The sequence below is a fragment of the Orcinus orca genome, chromosome 7 (assembly GCF_937001465.1).
Source record: "Orcinus orca chromosome 7, mOrcOrc1.1, whole genome shotgun sequence".
Taxonomy (NCBI): Eukaryota; Metazoa; Chordata; class Mammalia; order Artiodactyla; family Delphinidae; genus Orcinus; species Orcinus orca.
The window spans coordinates 38935724-38951726 of record NC_064565.1 but is presented as its reverse complement, the minus strand read 5'-3'; the positions used below and the strand labels follow the sequence as shown (position 1 = coordinate 38951726).

The 16003-nt window shown below is 34.9% G+C and overlaps 1 protein-coding gene across 6 annotated transcripts in view; it reads right to left on the bottom strand.

Annotated features, from left to right (window-relative positions):
• Nucleotides 1-16003, bottom strand: part of MBD5 (methyl-CpG binding domain protein 5) — a 402382-nt gene that overhangs the window by 136203 nt on the left and 250176 nt on the right. For all 6 annotated transcript variants that reach the window (XM_049712485.1, XM_033425310.2, XM_033425309.2 and 3 more), the window contains one exon: nucleotides 7618-7739. The gene's annotated coding sequence lies outside the window, so the exon portion shown is untranslated. The remainder of the gene's footprint in view (nucleotides 1-7617; nucleotides 7740-16003) is intronic.

Genomic DNA, 16003 nt, shown 5'->3' with positions numbered 1-16003 from the left:
AATAAAAATACATACCCCCAAAGCAGTAAAAATAAAATAAAGCAACAGTAAATGAAAAGCCTGCCAACGGTTTTCATTTTGGTAAACATTTATCTTAACATTTAAGCTTCAGACTCCTGAGATGACCCTTGGGATAAAATGACAGACTCTAGTCTTGATTCCTTCTGGTATTTCAAACAATACTCCACAAACTAAGGACCATTTATTTTGAGGATAAATGACTGTCTAGGAGGATTAATGTCCTCGGGCTTTGCCTGGGGTCTGTAATCTCACCTAATCATTATTCACAATCACCCAGAAAAGCCTCAAGCTAAAACTGTGATTGCTACTTACAACTAAACTTGCAAATTCATTAAAAAAATTCTTTCTTCTTTCATGATTTCATTTTTTTGCTTAATTCATGTGCACCTTTAGACACGAACTGCAGCAAGCATTAAAACCTAGAGCAACAGTCAACACGTTTTGAGTGTTGCTTTCTTCATTAATTTATGAAAAAGATAAGCCATCCTTTATTTGAAAACCAAAATAAAATTTATAAATGCAAAAATGAATTGAGGGATGCAGCATTCCCTGAAAATAAGGGAATAATCTAGAGTCAAATCATGCCACAAATTTCCTTAATTAGACCTTTCACATTATTTTTCCTTAGGATGTAATTTCTTGCCATCTATCTTACCAAAACTTTCCATTCCTGCTTTATCTCTAGGATTGACTGCTGGAATCCTCTCTCTGTTCTTCCAGTAACTCTGTCTACTTTAGTTGATAGAGAAATACAATTTCTTACTGATTATAACATTTAGGAGTCTCTTCTCTGAATAACAGCAATTAAGAGTGAGGGCTATGTGTCTCGGGCTGCCTGGGTTAGAGTCAGATTCCTTACCTCTGTAAAAGGGGATAATAAAAGATTTTACCTCAAAGCACACTGTAAGGATTAAATGAAATAAATAATTCAAAGTATTTAGTAGATTGACTGCTACATAGTAAGCACTGAATAACTGTTATTATTGCTAATAATGATAACTTTTTAGAACCTTTTATTTATAATACTTCTTAAATATCTTCTGAGAAAACTGGATAAAGAAACATTCTTGTGACTTTGGATAAGCTTCAGCTAAGCTCTCTGCTCTTCTCTTTTCTCATTTATAAAATGAAATAATCTGGCAATATTAACCTAAAGGAGTCTCTTAACTATAAAAACTTACATGATATTACTTAGCTGTGACGAAGGTTCAGATTTATTTTCCTTCTCTGCATTTGATATGTATTGACAATCTTATTTCCAGTTGAGACTAACTCTGGTTTTTTTATCCTTCTTCTTTGAATAAGAATCATGTCTAATGATATTCTGTACTCTTTCTGGCATTAGTAATCATGAGATACTTTCTTAACTTCTTATGATGAACTTTTATATTCAGTATCAAACCCCAAAGAAGGCCTTAAGATGGTATTGCTTTCTTCTGAACTGATAGCTCAAAAACTAATCAGATATTAACCACATATAACAAATGAAATTCTATCTAATCCATGGATTAAAAAAAAACAAAACAAACCCTGTTATGTTTCTGGAGAGGTGTATACGAAGTTTTACTCAAAAGGCTTGGAAAGTCTTTTTAATATAGTAACATAATTCACAATTTAGGATAGTGCCTTCTGAGGACAGGAAAATAAAATTTATATCATGGTATAAGAAGAGTTATAGATTCTAATATGGCATAACTTTAGTAAAAAAGGAAGCTGAAGCTTTTTATTAAGATATAACTTTAGGGGCTTCCCTAGTGGCGCAGTGGTTGAGAATCTGCCTGCTAATGCAGGGGACACGGGTTCAAGCCCTGGTCTGGAGGGATCCCACATGCTGCGGAGCAACTAGGCCCGTGAGCCACAACTACTGAGCCTGTGTGTCTGGAGCTTGTGCTCCACAACAAGAGAGGCCGCGATAGTGAGAGGCCCGCGCACCGTGATGAAGAGTGGCCCCCGCTTGCCACAACTAGAGAAAGCCCTCGCATAGAAATGAAGACCCAACACAGCAAAAATAAATAATTAATAAACTCCTACCCCCAACATCTAAAAAAAAAAAAAAATGATTAAAAGAACAGGATTTGGTTAAAAAAAAAGATATAACTTTAGTAACAAAAAAGTTATACGGATATCATACAGATATGTATATTTAATCAATGCGAGAGGAGTAACATAAGTATTTAGTATAATTAAATTCTCATAGAGGCTATTTTAAAATCCTAAATTATGTAACAATAATCTTAACTAATGCTGATGTTTGGTTTAACATTATAAGTATCTTGTAGTGAAAGTCAGTGATTCCAGCAAGACAAACTATGGCAGATGTAAAATACAGGTTAGTTAAAAATACCTTTAAAGTCAGTGTGCATACTGAAGTACTTAATGATTTAATATCTGAATTTGCTTCAAAATAATACAGACGATATAAGCGAAACAAGATTAGCTGTGAGTTCTTAATTACTGAAGCCAGACTGAGGTACATGGAGGTTCATTATACTATTCTGCCAAATACTCTGTGTTTAAAACCGTCCGTAATATACACAGTTCAAAAAAAAAAAAAAAAAAGCCAATGTACCAGCAGACACCAAAACCAGAACCCATGAGGAAGATGATAGATTTAACCTCATAAAAATGCTAACTTTATATGGCAAAAAGTAAGTACATAAAACAAAAACAACCAGCTTTACAACAAATGTTAAAGGAACTTCCCTAGGTGGGAAAGAGACCAGCAACATAAAACAACCTTGTATACATATAGACTGCTATATCAAAACCTCATGGGAACAGCAAACCAAAAAATTACAATACATAACACACAAAAAGAAAAAGCAACCCAAACACAACACCAAAGATAGTTATCAAATCACAAGAGAAGAGAACAAAAGAGAAAGGGAAGAAGAAAGACCTACAAAAACAAATCCAAAACAATTAAGAAAACGTCAATAGGAACATACATATCAATAATCACCTTAAATGTAAATGGATTAAATGCTCCAACCAAAAGAAAAAGACTGGCTGAATGGATACAAAAATAAGACCCATGTATACGCTGTCTAAAAGAGACCCACTTCAGCTCTAGGGACACATACAGACTGAAAATGAGGGGATAGAAAAAGGTATTCCATACAAATAGAAACCAAAAGAAAGCTGGAGTAGCAGCTTTTTAATCAGACAAAATAAACTTTAAAATAAAGACTGTTACAAGACACAAGGAAGGACACTACATAATGATGAAGGGACCAATCCAAGAAGACATAACAATTGTAAATATATATGCACCCAACATAGGAGCACCTCAATATATAAGGCAAATGCTAACAGCCATAAAACAAGAAACTGACAGTAACACAATAATAGTGGGGGACTTTAACACCCCAATTACCCCAATGGACAAATCATCCACACAGAAGACCAACAAGGAAACACAAGCCTTAAATGACACATTAGACGAGAGAGACTTAATTGATATTGATAGGACATTCCATCCAAAAGCAGCAGAATACACTTTCTTCTCAAGTGAGCATGGAACATTCTCCAGGGGAGTTCACATCCTGGTCCACAAATCAAGCCTTGGTAAATTTAAGAAAACTGAAATCATATCAAGCATCTTTTCTGACCACAACTCAATGAGACTAGAAATCAATTATAGGAAAAAAACTGTAAAAAAACACAAACACATGGAGGCTAAACAATGTTACTAAACAACCAATGGATCACTGAAGAAATCAAAGAAGAAATTAAAAAATACCTAGAGGCAAACAACAATGAAGACACAATGATCCAAAACCTATGGGACGCAGCAAAAGCAGTTCTGAAAGGGAGGTTTATAACAATGCAATCTTAGCTCAGGAAACAAGAAAAATCTCAAATAAACAACCTAAAAACACAACTAAAGCAACTAGAGAAAGAAGAACAAACAAAACCCAAAGTTAGTAGAATGAAAGAAATCATAAAGATCAGACCAGAAATAAATGAAATACAGATGAAGAAAACAATGGCAAAGATCAATAAAACTAAAAGCTGTTTCTTTGAGAAGATAAACAAATTTGATAAATCTTATGCCAGACTCATCAGCAATAAAAGGGACAGGACTCAAATCAATAAAATTAGAAATGAAAATGGAGAAGTTACAACTGACACCACAAATACAAAGCATCAAAAGAGACTACTATAAGCAACTATATGCCAATAACATGGACAACTTAGAAGAAATGGACAAACTCTGAGAAAGGTACAACTTTCCAAGCCTGAACCAGGAAGAAATAGACAACATGAACAGACCAATTACAAGTAATGAGATTGAAACTGTGATTAAAAACTTCAAACATACAAAAGTCCAGGACTAGATGGCTTCACAGGTGAATTCTATCAAATATTTAGAGAAGAGTTAACACCAATCCTTCTCAAACTCTTCCAAAAAACTGCAGAGGAACAAACACTCCCAAACTCATTCTATGAGGCCACCATCATCCTGATACCAAAACCAGACAAAGATATCATAAACAAAGAAAATTACAGGCCAATATCACTGATGAATGTAGATGCAAAAATCCTCAACAAAAGACTAGCAAACCGAATCCAACAACACATTAAAAAGATCACACACCATGATCAAGTGGAATATATCCCAGGGACACAAGGATTCTTCAACATACACAAACCAATCAATTTATACACCACATTAACAAACTGAAGAAAAAAACCCATATGATCGTCTCAATAGATGCAGAAAAAGCTTTTCACAAAACTCAACACCTATTTATGATAAAAACTCTCCAGACAGTGGACATGGAGGTAACATACCTCAACATAATAAAGGCCATATATGACAAACCCACAGCAACATTATTCTCAATGGTGAAAAACTGAAAGCATTTTCTCAAAGATCAGGAACAAGATAAAGATGTCCACTCTAGCCACTTGGGTTCAACATAGTTTTGTAAGTCCTAGCCACAGCAATCAGAGAAGAAAAAGAAAGAAATCCGGAAAAGAAGAAGTAAAACTGAAACTGTTTGCAGATGACATGATACTATACATAGAAAATCCTAAAGATGCTACCAGAAAACTACTAGAGCTCATCAATGAGTTTGGTAAAGTTTCAGGATACATAATTAATACACAGAAATCTCTTGCATTCCTACACACTAACAACGAAAGTTCAGAAAGAGAAATTAAGGAAACAATCCCATTTACCATCATATCAAAAAGAATAAAATACCTAGGAATAAACCTACTTAAGGATGCAAAAGACCTGTACTCTGAAAACTATAAGATACTGATGAAAGAAATCAAAGATGACACAAAGAAATGGAGAGATATACCATGTTCTTGGATTGGAAGAATCAATATTATCAAAATGACTATACTATCCAAGGCAATCTACAGATTCAATGGAATCCCTATCAAACTAACAATGGCATTTTTCACAGAACTAGAAAAATTTTTTTTACAATTTTACAACACAAAAGACCCTGAATAGCCAAAGCATCCTGAGAAAGAAAAACAGAGCTGGAAGAATCAGGCTCCCTGACTTCAGACTATTCTACAAAGCTACAGTAATCAAAACCATATGGTAGTGGCACAAAACCAGAAACATAGATCAATAAAACAGGATAGAAAGTCCAGAGATGAACCCACACACCTATCGTCAACTACTCTATGACAAAGGAGGCAAGAATATAAAATGGAGAAAAGATGGTCCCTTCAATAAGTAGTGTGGGGAAAACTGGACAGTTACATGTAAAATAATAAAATTAGAACACTCCCTAACATCATACACAAAATAAACTCAAAATGGATTAAAGACCTAAATGTAAGGTGGCAAAGTATAAAACTCTTAGAGGAAAACATAGGCAGAACATTCTCTGACATAAATTGCAGAAAGATCTTTTCTGGCCCACCTCCTAGAGTAATGAAAACAAAAACAAAAATAAACAAATGGGACCTAATGAAACTTAAAAGCTTTTGCACAGCAAAGGAAACCATAAACAAAATGAAAAGACAACCCACAGAATGGGAGAAAAGATTTGCAAATGAAGTGACCAGGGAGGGATTCATCTCCAATATATATAAACAGTTCATGCAGCTCAATAACAAAAAAACAAACAACCCAATCAAAAAATGAGCAGAAGACCTAAATAGACATTTCTCCAAAGAAGGCATACAGATGGCCAACAAACACATGAAAAGATGCTCAACATCACTAATTATTAGAGAAAAGCAAATCAAAACTACAATGAGTTATCACTTCACACCAGTCAGAATGGCCATCATCAAAAAGTCTACAAACAATAAATGCTGGAGAGGGTGTGGGGAAAAGGGAACCCTCCTGCACTGTTGGTGGGAATGTAAATTGCTACAGCCACTATGGAGAACAGTATGGAGGTTCCTTAAAAAACTAAAAATAGAAGTACCATGCGATCCAGCAATCCCACTCCTGGGCATATATCTGAACAAAACCATAATTTGAAAAGATACATGCACTCCAATGTTCACTGCCGCTCTATTTACAATAGCCAAGACATGGAAGCAGCCTAAATGTCCATCGACAGAGGAATGAATAAAGAAGATGTGGTACATATATACAATGGAATATTATTCAGCCATAAAAAAGAACAAAATAATGCCATTTGCAGCAACATGGATGGACCCAGAGATTGTCATACTGAGTGAAGTAAGTCAGACAGAGAAGGACAAGTATCATATAATATCGCTTATATATGGAATCTAAAAAAATGATACAAATGAACTTATTTACAAAATAGAAACAGAGTTACAGATGTAGAAAACAAACTTATGGTTACCAAGGGGGAAAGTGGTAGGGAGGAATTAATTGGGAGATTGGGATTGATATATACACAGTACTATAAATAAAGTAGACAATCAACAAGGATCTACTGTATAGCACAAGGAAGTCTACTCAATATTCTGTGATAACCTATATGGGAAAAGAATCTGAAAAATAATGGATACAGGTATATGTATAACTGAATCACTTTGCTGTACACCTAAAATGAACACAACATTGTAAATCAACTACACTCTAATATAAAATTAAATTAAATTTAAAAAAATTAAAAAAGAAGCATTCTAGCCAAGGAGCATTTATATTCTATTATTTTTAGTCATAATATATGTACATATGTATATAATAATACATAATGCATAATTATATATGTATTATTATGCATCATATAGACATATATCAATAAATTCAGAAAGACATGATAACATATAAAAAGTACTTATCTCAAGGTGGTAAGATTACTCTACTTTTCCATATTGTCTCCTTTTTTTTTACAATAAACATGTATTAATTTTATAATAGAAATATTCTTTAGAGGTGTTTGTATGTCAACTATTTCGAGAAGTCCAGCATTTTATTTATTTTTTGAATTTTAGAATTTTATTTATTTTTTTATACAGCAGGTTCTTATTAGTTATCCATTTTATACATATTAGTGTATATATGTCAATCCCAATCTCCCAATTGGCATTTTAATCTATAGATGTCAGATGTTTTTCATATTCAATAAATATTAAGTTCACAGACAAGAAAACTATAATTATATGAAGAATTCATGCAGAGAAAACAACTCCTACCTTCTGCAGAGAAACTGATAAAAACATAACATGTGCTGTGAGACCCAGCAGCGTAATGGAGGCAGTAAATCTCTAGATGCTCTATGTCTTTACGAGTCCCTATAAAGGAGTACCTCTTCTCTCTGTAACAGAAATAACATAGACACACACATTTATTTAAAGGAATGTAAATTATCCTTAAGTACACACTGCAGCTATATAGGCTGCTGCCTGTTTTCAAGTGGGGTCTCACAGAAAAACAGTTGGAAATATTACCACTTTAAAAAAAAAAAAATTTATTTATTTATTTTTGGCTGCATTGGGTCTTTGTTGCTGTGTGCAAGCTTTCTCTAGTTGCGGTGCACGGGGGCTACCCTTCATTGCGGTACGTGGGCTTCTCATTGTGGTGGCTTCTCTTGTTGCAGATCATGGGCTCTAGGCGCGTAGGCTTCGGTAGTTGTGGCAAGCGGACTCAGTAGTTGTGGTTCATGGGCTCTAGAGCACAGGCTCAGTAGTTGTGGAGGATGGGCTTAGCTGCTCTGCAGCATGTGGGATCTTCACGGACCAGGGATCAAAGCCGTGTCCCCTGAATTGGCAGGCGGATTCTTAACCTCTGTGCCACCAGGGAAGTCCTATTTTTTTTTTTTAATTTACCATTTTAACCATTTTATTTATTTACTTTTGACTGTATTGGGTTTTAGTTGTGGCATGAGGGACCTTTGTTGTGCCATGTGGGCTTCTTAGTTGCGGCATGCATGCGGGATCTAGTTCCCCGACCAGGGACTGAATCCACGCCCTCTGCATTGGAAGCGTGGAGTCTTAACCACTGGACCACCAGGGAAGTCCCCCATTACCACTTATTTGTTATATGACCTTGGGAACATTACTTATCCTCTCTGTTCCTTAGTTTCCTCATCTGTAAATAGGGATAATAACAGTACCCAAGTAGAAGGGTCATTATAAAGATTAATATTCATAAAGTACAACAGTGTCAGATACAATAACAATAGTGTATGCCATATATGTGGTTTTTAAAGAGAAATACCTCAGTGGGGTTGATTATATTAATAGAGACTCTTCACAGAGCATATTACTTTCAGTGATATTTTACTTCTGTTAACATCTCAAGTAATTCTCACTTCAGTGCTATGAATGGATATTATTACCACCTGGCCCTCCGCTTTGCAAATCAGAAAGTTGATTTTATCAGAGCTCCCCAAACTGTTACAAACTCACAAGAACTGATAAATTTAAAAAGGCAACTTTTTGTTGTTCCAAAATGATAGCAAATGGACTGGATATAATACTATTTCCTGCTACCTGGTCTATTTAAGTACAAACCACTTAGAAACTACCTGTTTAGTGTAAAGTTAAAGCAAGTAGAATTGAAAAACTCAAACTGGATCTTCCATCAAACCATAGTAGTGTGCTTTTCTACTGTGTTACTAATCTCCTCTTACACCTGATATGATACCTTGAGAAAGCACAACATCACCAATGGAATATTCTTGCCAAGAATGTTTAATCTCAATCTAATAATCAAAAAAAAATCAGAAAAATCTAAATTAAGGGACATCTTGCAAACAATTTGCCCAGACTTTTAAAACATGTCAACAACATGACACAAGAAGGCTGGGAATTTTTCTTTTTTTAAGTTTAAAGGAGGTTAAATGGATATGACAACTGAATACAATGCATGATCCTTGAGTGGATCTTGGAATCAGGGGGAAAAAAGACAGCTATAATTACTGAACAGTTGGGAAATTTAAAATACAGACTTTTAAAATCCCTATTAGTTAATACATTTAAAATTAGGTGGATTATTCCTGTAAATAAAAATTATTCATTCATGCGTTTATATGCATCATAATTAATTAAACATCTATTCAGTGTGATAGGCCTGCAGATAATAAAAATTCTTGCAAGTAACAGACCTTAAAATACAGTCTTGGCCTGGCCAAAGAGGTCAGGTGACGGGTAGTGCGGACCCCTCTTAGTCTGGCAAGTTAGCAAAGTGGCTAAACCACCATCTGATATATTTGGGACTCAGGCCATCTTCCTACTGAAGTGTTTTCCCTTCTAATGAAGGGGAAAAATTCAGAATGTTGGAGCAGGCTGCTGCTTCATGCAGCCTTCAATAAAGTTCTACAAGAAAGAGTGGCACATCAGGAAGCAGAGAAGGGCAAAAAAGATAGCTTTGCCAAAAGAGCTACTTTCTGTCTGTGGATGAGAATCAGATGATCTGGAGCTTGGCAAGACTGAAGAAGCCAAATTATAAATGTTTTATAATTATCTTTTATTTATTTTTGAATAGGTTATTTGCATGATATAGAATTTGAGAGATATAAAAAGGCAGTGAAAAATTTCCCATCCAGTCCTGTCCCCCAGACATCTATTTTCCCTCCCCAGAGGCAATCCCTGCTACCGCTCATGTATTTTTCCAGAAATGTTTAATGCATTGCCATATCTATACATGTATTTACAGAAATGGAGCAGGTTATACACTCTGTTCTATACCTTGCTTTCTTTATGTAATATGTTGTGTCAACTGATCACTTCAGTACATAGAGAGCTGCATTATTATATATTATTTTCATAAAGCTTATACTGTAAAAACTACAGAGTAGATAAGAACGCAAGACGACACAACAGGTGTTTTCCCATGGAAAGGAAAAAAAAACTGTCCACCAGACAAAAAAGAGCGTTGAGGTATCTGAGGGTAGAGTACTGAAGATGACGACTGAGAAAGGTAGCTGGGAGGATTTGTCTGAAGACATCTTTGGATTCAGAGAGTACCAGTGCATTGTGGCAGAACATCTGAAAAGTTACTGAAGTCTTTGCCATGAGAGGGGTGCAAAAGTGGCTAAGACTGATCTGGCAGACATTAAGGAGACTGGGGTTTGAGGAAACAGGGTGAAGAGTACCTGGTCCTCACAATTGGAGACCACAGCAAGAACCTCAGCAGTAGACTAAGTATATGAAGTCCAGAGGCCCAGCAAGAGGAAACACATCTCAGCGGATGACGGCACATGGTGCCCAAATGCCAAGGGCCCTGAGTAACTCAGCAGAGACCAGCAAGCAGAGAGAAGAATGTGGAAGCCCATGCTTATCCGCTGATATCAGGACGATATGAGTCTCCCCAGGAACTTGGGGAAGAGCAGAAGCGAAGGAGAGGATAAGAAGAAGAATCTTAAAGCCTAAATTGACTCAATTTTAACTCAGAAGTGACCAAGTTACTACCAGCTGGTAAGATTAAGTTTTCCTTTATCTATGGAAGTGATGGGGTTGGGGGACCAGGAGAAGAGGTTTGTGAGTTAATCCTGTTCACACACAGGCAAACGGTATTTTACACACTTAATAAGATTTAAACCTACATAGCTCATAAGGCTGTTACAAGGATTCAATGAAATGGTTGTGTGAAAATGTACAAAGAATAAATGGTGTGATTTTCTGGTTACAATTTTTTTTTATATCTTTATTGGAGTATAATTGCTTTACAATGTTGCGTTAGTTTCTGCTGGTTACAGTTTTTGATAGCAACCTTTCTGTGACTTCCCCCCAAGTTCTGGGGAACTTTACGGTGGTCCTATATTTCCAAATTTTATTATACACGGCCACTTCCAAAGAGTATTAGCTTTGAAGTAAGTGAATCCTCAGTTCAAATTCTACCTCTGTCACCCACTAGCTGTAAGAATCTGGGGAAGTAACTTAACTTCTCTGAGTCTCTGAATCTTTATTCATAAAACATAGTGTGACAATCAAAAATTATGTTATACTGTATTAGGTGAAATAATGAAATGTACACACGACACTGTCTTTAATAACCAAAAATCACTGTATACATATATTAAGTAAGATAATGAAACAAACAATTACTTCCTCTAAAGGTTAAACAATGTTGCCCAGTTTTTGATTTGGAAATTTTGATAATCTTGTCCATGTCCTGACTCTAATATATTGAGCTCTGTAATATATGGCTCTTAGTTATTGTTCCCAGGGCAATGGAGTACTAAAAATCCCCACACACTGTGAAGAAAGCAGGCCTGTGTCATAATAAAAGCATTCAATATAAAATATATGACACATAACCAGCAATCTCTTCAAGTCTTACTCTGAGACTGAGTATAGGAATTGGATATGGTAATTTCCCATTTTCTTAAAATAGAAATTGTCTTTTTGAAAAAGATATTAAAAAAAAGGTATTTATCTCAAATCTAACACATGTTAGAAAGAAAAACTACTCAGTAGATAATAATGTTGATTTCTGGTTAAAGATGGTAGATTGAACATATACTTAATTCCATCCCCTTTCAAAACCACATTAAAATACAATATAATATTAAATATTTCCTTAAAAAGCATGAAACAAGAAAGAAAAAGAGAATGAAGGATGAATGACAGTACCAAAATTTGGAAACTAGACAGCAGAAGGACTACAGCTAACTGACTTAGCAAATCCAAACAAACTAAATCTTAAACTAGTAGGAGATAAAGCCAGGAAAAAGTTTTATTTGCATTACAGTTTCCAAGAAACTTAGTAATTGGTAGCACCCAGACTTATGGAAGTAGTTTAAAGGTAGAAATAAGAGCAAGGCTGGTTGGAAGTCTGTTTAAGAATTAGTCTCTTGCATTCCCTCTCTACCATCTGCAACTGGACAAGTACCCCTCCCTCTATCATCCTAGCCGAAGACAATGTTTATTCTTTGGAGTGGTAAAACAGAAGGTTCCCAAACTGGGAAATTTGGAGAATTCTGGTCAGCAGAGTACTCTACTGACAACAGAACTGAATGAAATTTTATACTTTGAATATGACATCCCAAGTCCTCTTCTACTTAGTTTGTAAAATGCTAGTAGCGCATCTTATAAGCTCTAGGTAGGAGAGTGAAAGATTCTTCTTTGGAGAATCTAACTGGATTAAAGAGAATCTAACTGGATTAAAAACTGGATTAAAGTTCTCAATAAATTGACACTGGGAGTTCCTGAACAAAACAGCATAGTCAGATCTATGGAATGCACAGTCATCAAGCCCCAATTATGTATTATCCAGATATCCCCCTTTCTTTAAACATGAGCAGTGGGAAATTAATGGATTAAATGTGAAGCTGAAAAAAAATCAAGAAGTAGAAATATAATCATTTATTTAGAGATATTGTTCTTCATAAACACCAAAAGAAACACGTAGAAAGAACTGAAAGTGATTGCTTCTGGTAATTGGAAAAATGGTGAAAAGAGGTGTAGAACAGGAAACTGCTAATTTCTTTTAAAAATAAGTCTTGTAGGACTACTTGATTTTTTAAACTATGTGCATGTGTAACTTTGATAAATATAGAAAAAAACAGTATAAAATTAACATTAACAATGATCTGTAGGAACTTAGCAATTCAAATTTAAATTCTTAAATGTGACTGCGTATGAACTGCTGTACTGTCCAACCTTAAAGGGTAAGTTTCTAGAAAACAGGTGTTACACCAGACAAATATCTGCTATGGCAGCCAGCACATGGCAGGTAACTAAACATTGCTACTTTAACTGCTAACAATGAAAAACAAAAACAGGCACTGTGGTGGGTTCTAGAACTCCTGGGTTCAAATCTTGACTCTAACCCTTTCTAGTTATATAGTCTTGGACAAGATATTAAATCTCTGTTTGTTTATGCTTCCTTATCTGTAAAATCCTCATTTCATAGGAATGTTGTGAGTGTTAACATATATTATAGGAAGAGTGTTTAGCACAGTGCCTGAGGCATAAGGAATGGTTAATAAATGCTAGCTATTTTAATTTTTATCCCCAAATCCTAACTCTGGATGTTAAGGATCATGTCTACTGTACCTCCTACTACTCCCTTGCACAGACCTCACGACATTTTATTTCCCACAAATGTCTTGTTCAACAACTCTAACCCTAATCATCACCCTAAAATCAATATTGCCTGGTTCACTTCAAAACACAAACTAGAAATAAATACCTGGAACCACCTCTTTTGTCTTATCCATTCTTACTTTCCTTTTCCTTTAAGGCAGCCTGGAGCAGAATTTGTAAGCAGAGGACCTAAGTTTGGGCAGATCATTTAGCCTCTCTGACTATCCATTTTCTCATCTGTTAAGTGGAGATGATAATACCTGCTGGAGTGGATACTTGAAGTTTGTCTCTCCACCATGCTTTCCTGCTATTTCTGCTAACTGTATACCAATTTTCCTTTTGACAACTCACCCGTTCGACAGCTTCAGAGGTGGGCCTAACTGCCAAAGCCAGTCTGCATAGCCCCCTATCCCTCTGTCCACAGTGAGGTTTCCAAGGATGGATACTTAATCAGATCAGGACCACTGACACTCAAAACTGTCAGTGACACCAAGTGTGGAGCTGACAATGAAGCCAATTCAGGGGATAAGAACTGCGAGCCTCAGATTAGTCTTTCTGGAGACCATTCTATCCTATAAACCACAATATCTCCTTTTAGCCTAAGCTTGTGTGTGTGGAGTGGGGAGGGAGGGGAGGGGGAGGGGAGGGCAGAAAGGGCAAGTGTTCTTCAGCTAAATGAGTCTTAACTCCTATCAACCATGTATGTATTATCTCTACTGTTTCTAAGATGAACTGAGATAATAAATATAAAAATCTTGGATAAACGTAAAAGAGTGCAAATGTTAATTGTTAAAAACTGTAATAACACAAGCCCAATTTCTTCACAAAGTATACTATCCTTGTAATAGTTATAACTTATTTTCACAAAAATCAAAGTACCTTATTAAAAATCTGGACATGATGGACAGTATTTGTGAATATATATTTTGCATAAAAAATATAAGAATGCCCAATTGTCCAAATTATTCCAGGTCATGCATGTGACAGCAGCTCAGACGGCTTCCTTATCTACCAGATTTAAAAGGTTAGGCTAGTACACCCCAAATCTCTATTTTACCCTTTGATATTTAAAGTTGTACGCTCCATAAACCTGTTTGAATCCTTTTGAAAATATGTATTCTGTACTAATTACTTGCAAGTGAATTTTATCAGACTTAATTAGTAAAGTCTAGAGTAGTACAATTATTTTATTTATAAGTAAAACACAAATTAAAGAGAAATTGAAAAATGGTACCTAGTCCCTATAAAGGCTGATTTTATAAATGTATAAAATAAAATACTCTGAATTCAGAATAAAAATTAGAAATAAATGATATCCCAAGTGACCTCAAAGGGTATAAAAAGGCATTTGTTTTCTTAAATAGATCCATCTCTTCATGTCTACAGGATTAATATGACTGACAATTCTTTTCTTTCTGGCTAAAGCAAAAGTAAACTTTAGCTCAACTCCTGTTTAATTTCTCAGAAACGAAATAAGTGCAATTGAAATAAATGCTGCTTTACAGTATTTGCTTCATCTGATATCTCCTAGGTCTTATCTCTAGATTACGCTCCTTTAGGTAAAGGATCAGATAATCAGGTAATAAGGATGACTTTGGTCTCATCTTCCATTATCAATACCCAATGATAACAATGAATATAATAATGAGAAAATCATGAGCATGAATGTATACATTTTTTTCATGATGGAAAATATCCAATACAAAATGAAAAAAAAAAACTGGGCTGTAATGGCATTTTTTTAAAGAAAGAAAATGATGAGATAAGAATGCTATTCTTTAATTAAAACAAGTTATAATATCAGGGTCACTGTTAAAAGTTTAATACCAATTAAAAATAGTATTAGACAGATAATTAGTCAGGAAACATAATAAAATGCTTAAATTCCAGTCCAACAAAACCAACAACTCTCCTTAATAAACTGGACTATGAAGAATGTGGTATTTTAATAAATATACTTTAAGTCACTTTTGTCCTTCAAAATGGTTATCTTCGGAGGCTGTAAACAAGCCCAGAAATGCCAGAATTGTGAAAATATTTCTGGAATTTCTCTTTTGTAATTGCCTCTACAGTTAACTTTTGTATGACACAAGATCCCTTGTTGTTTCTGACCCCAAAAGGCATACATAACTTTTGACCCATTAAGCTTAGTTTGACATGACATTTACTTGGTTTAAGAATTCAGATGAAACTAGTAATGTGCATGCAAAATAGTATCTTAAGGAACAAAAGCAATTCCATAAATATTTTGTGCAAAGGCAGTATCCATGGAGTAAGTCTACAGTTTCCAAAAGTGCTTCTGAGAGTCAAAAAATAATAAAGATTTTAAAATGTTGTCGCCTTCCCTATAACTATGTCTTAAATTAAGAATAAAATAGCAGTCTGAATATGCAGACATAAACTATCAAATTTCAGATTGTGAGAATAAATTTTTTTAAAATTGCAGCTTCTAAAAATTAATTCAATCTAACAAACATTTATTGAATGTATTCTATTTATCTATAGGAGTGCTATAGGTACAATAGAAAACAGCAAAATAAGTAATATA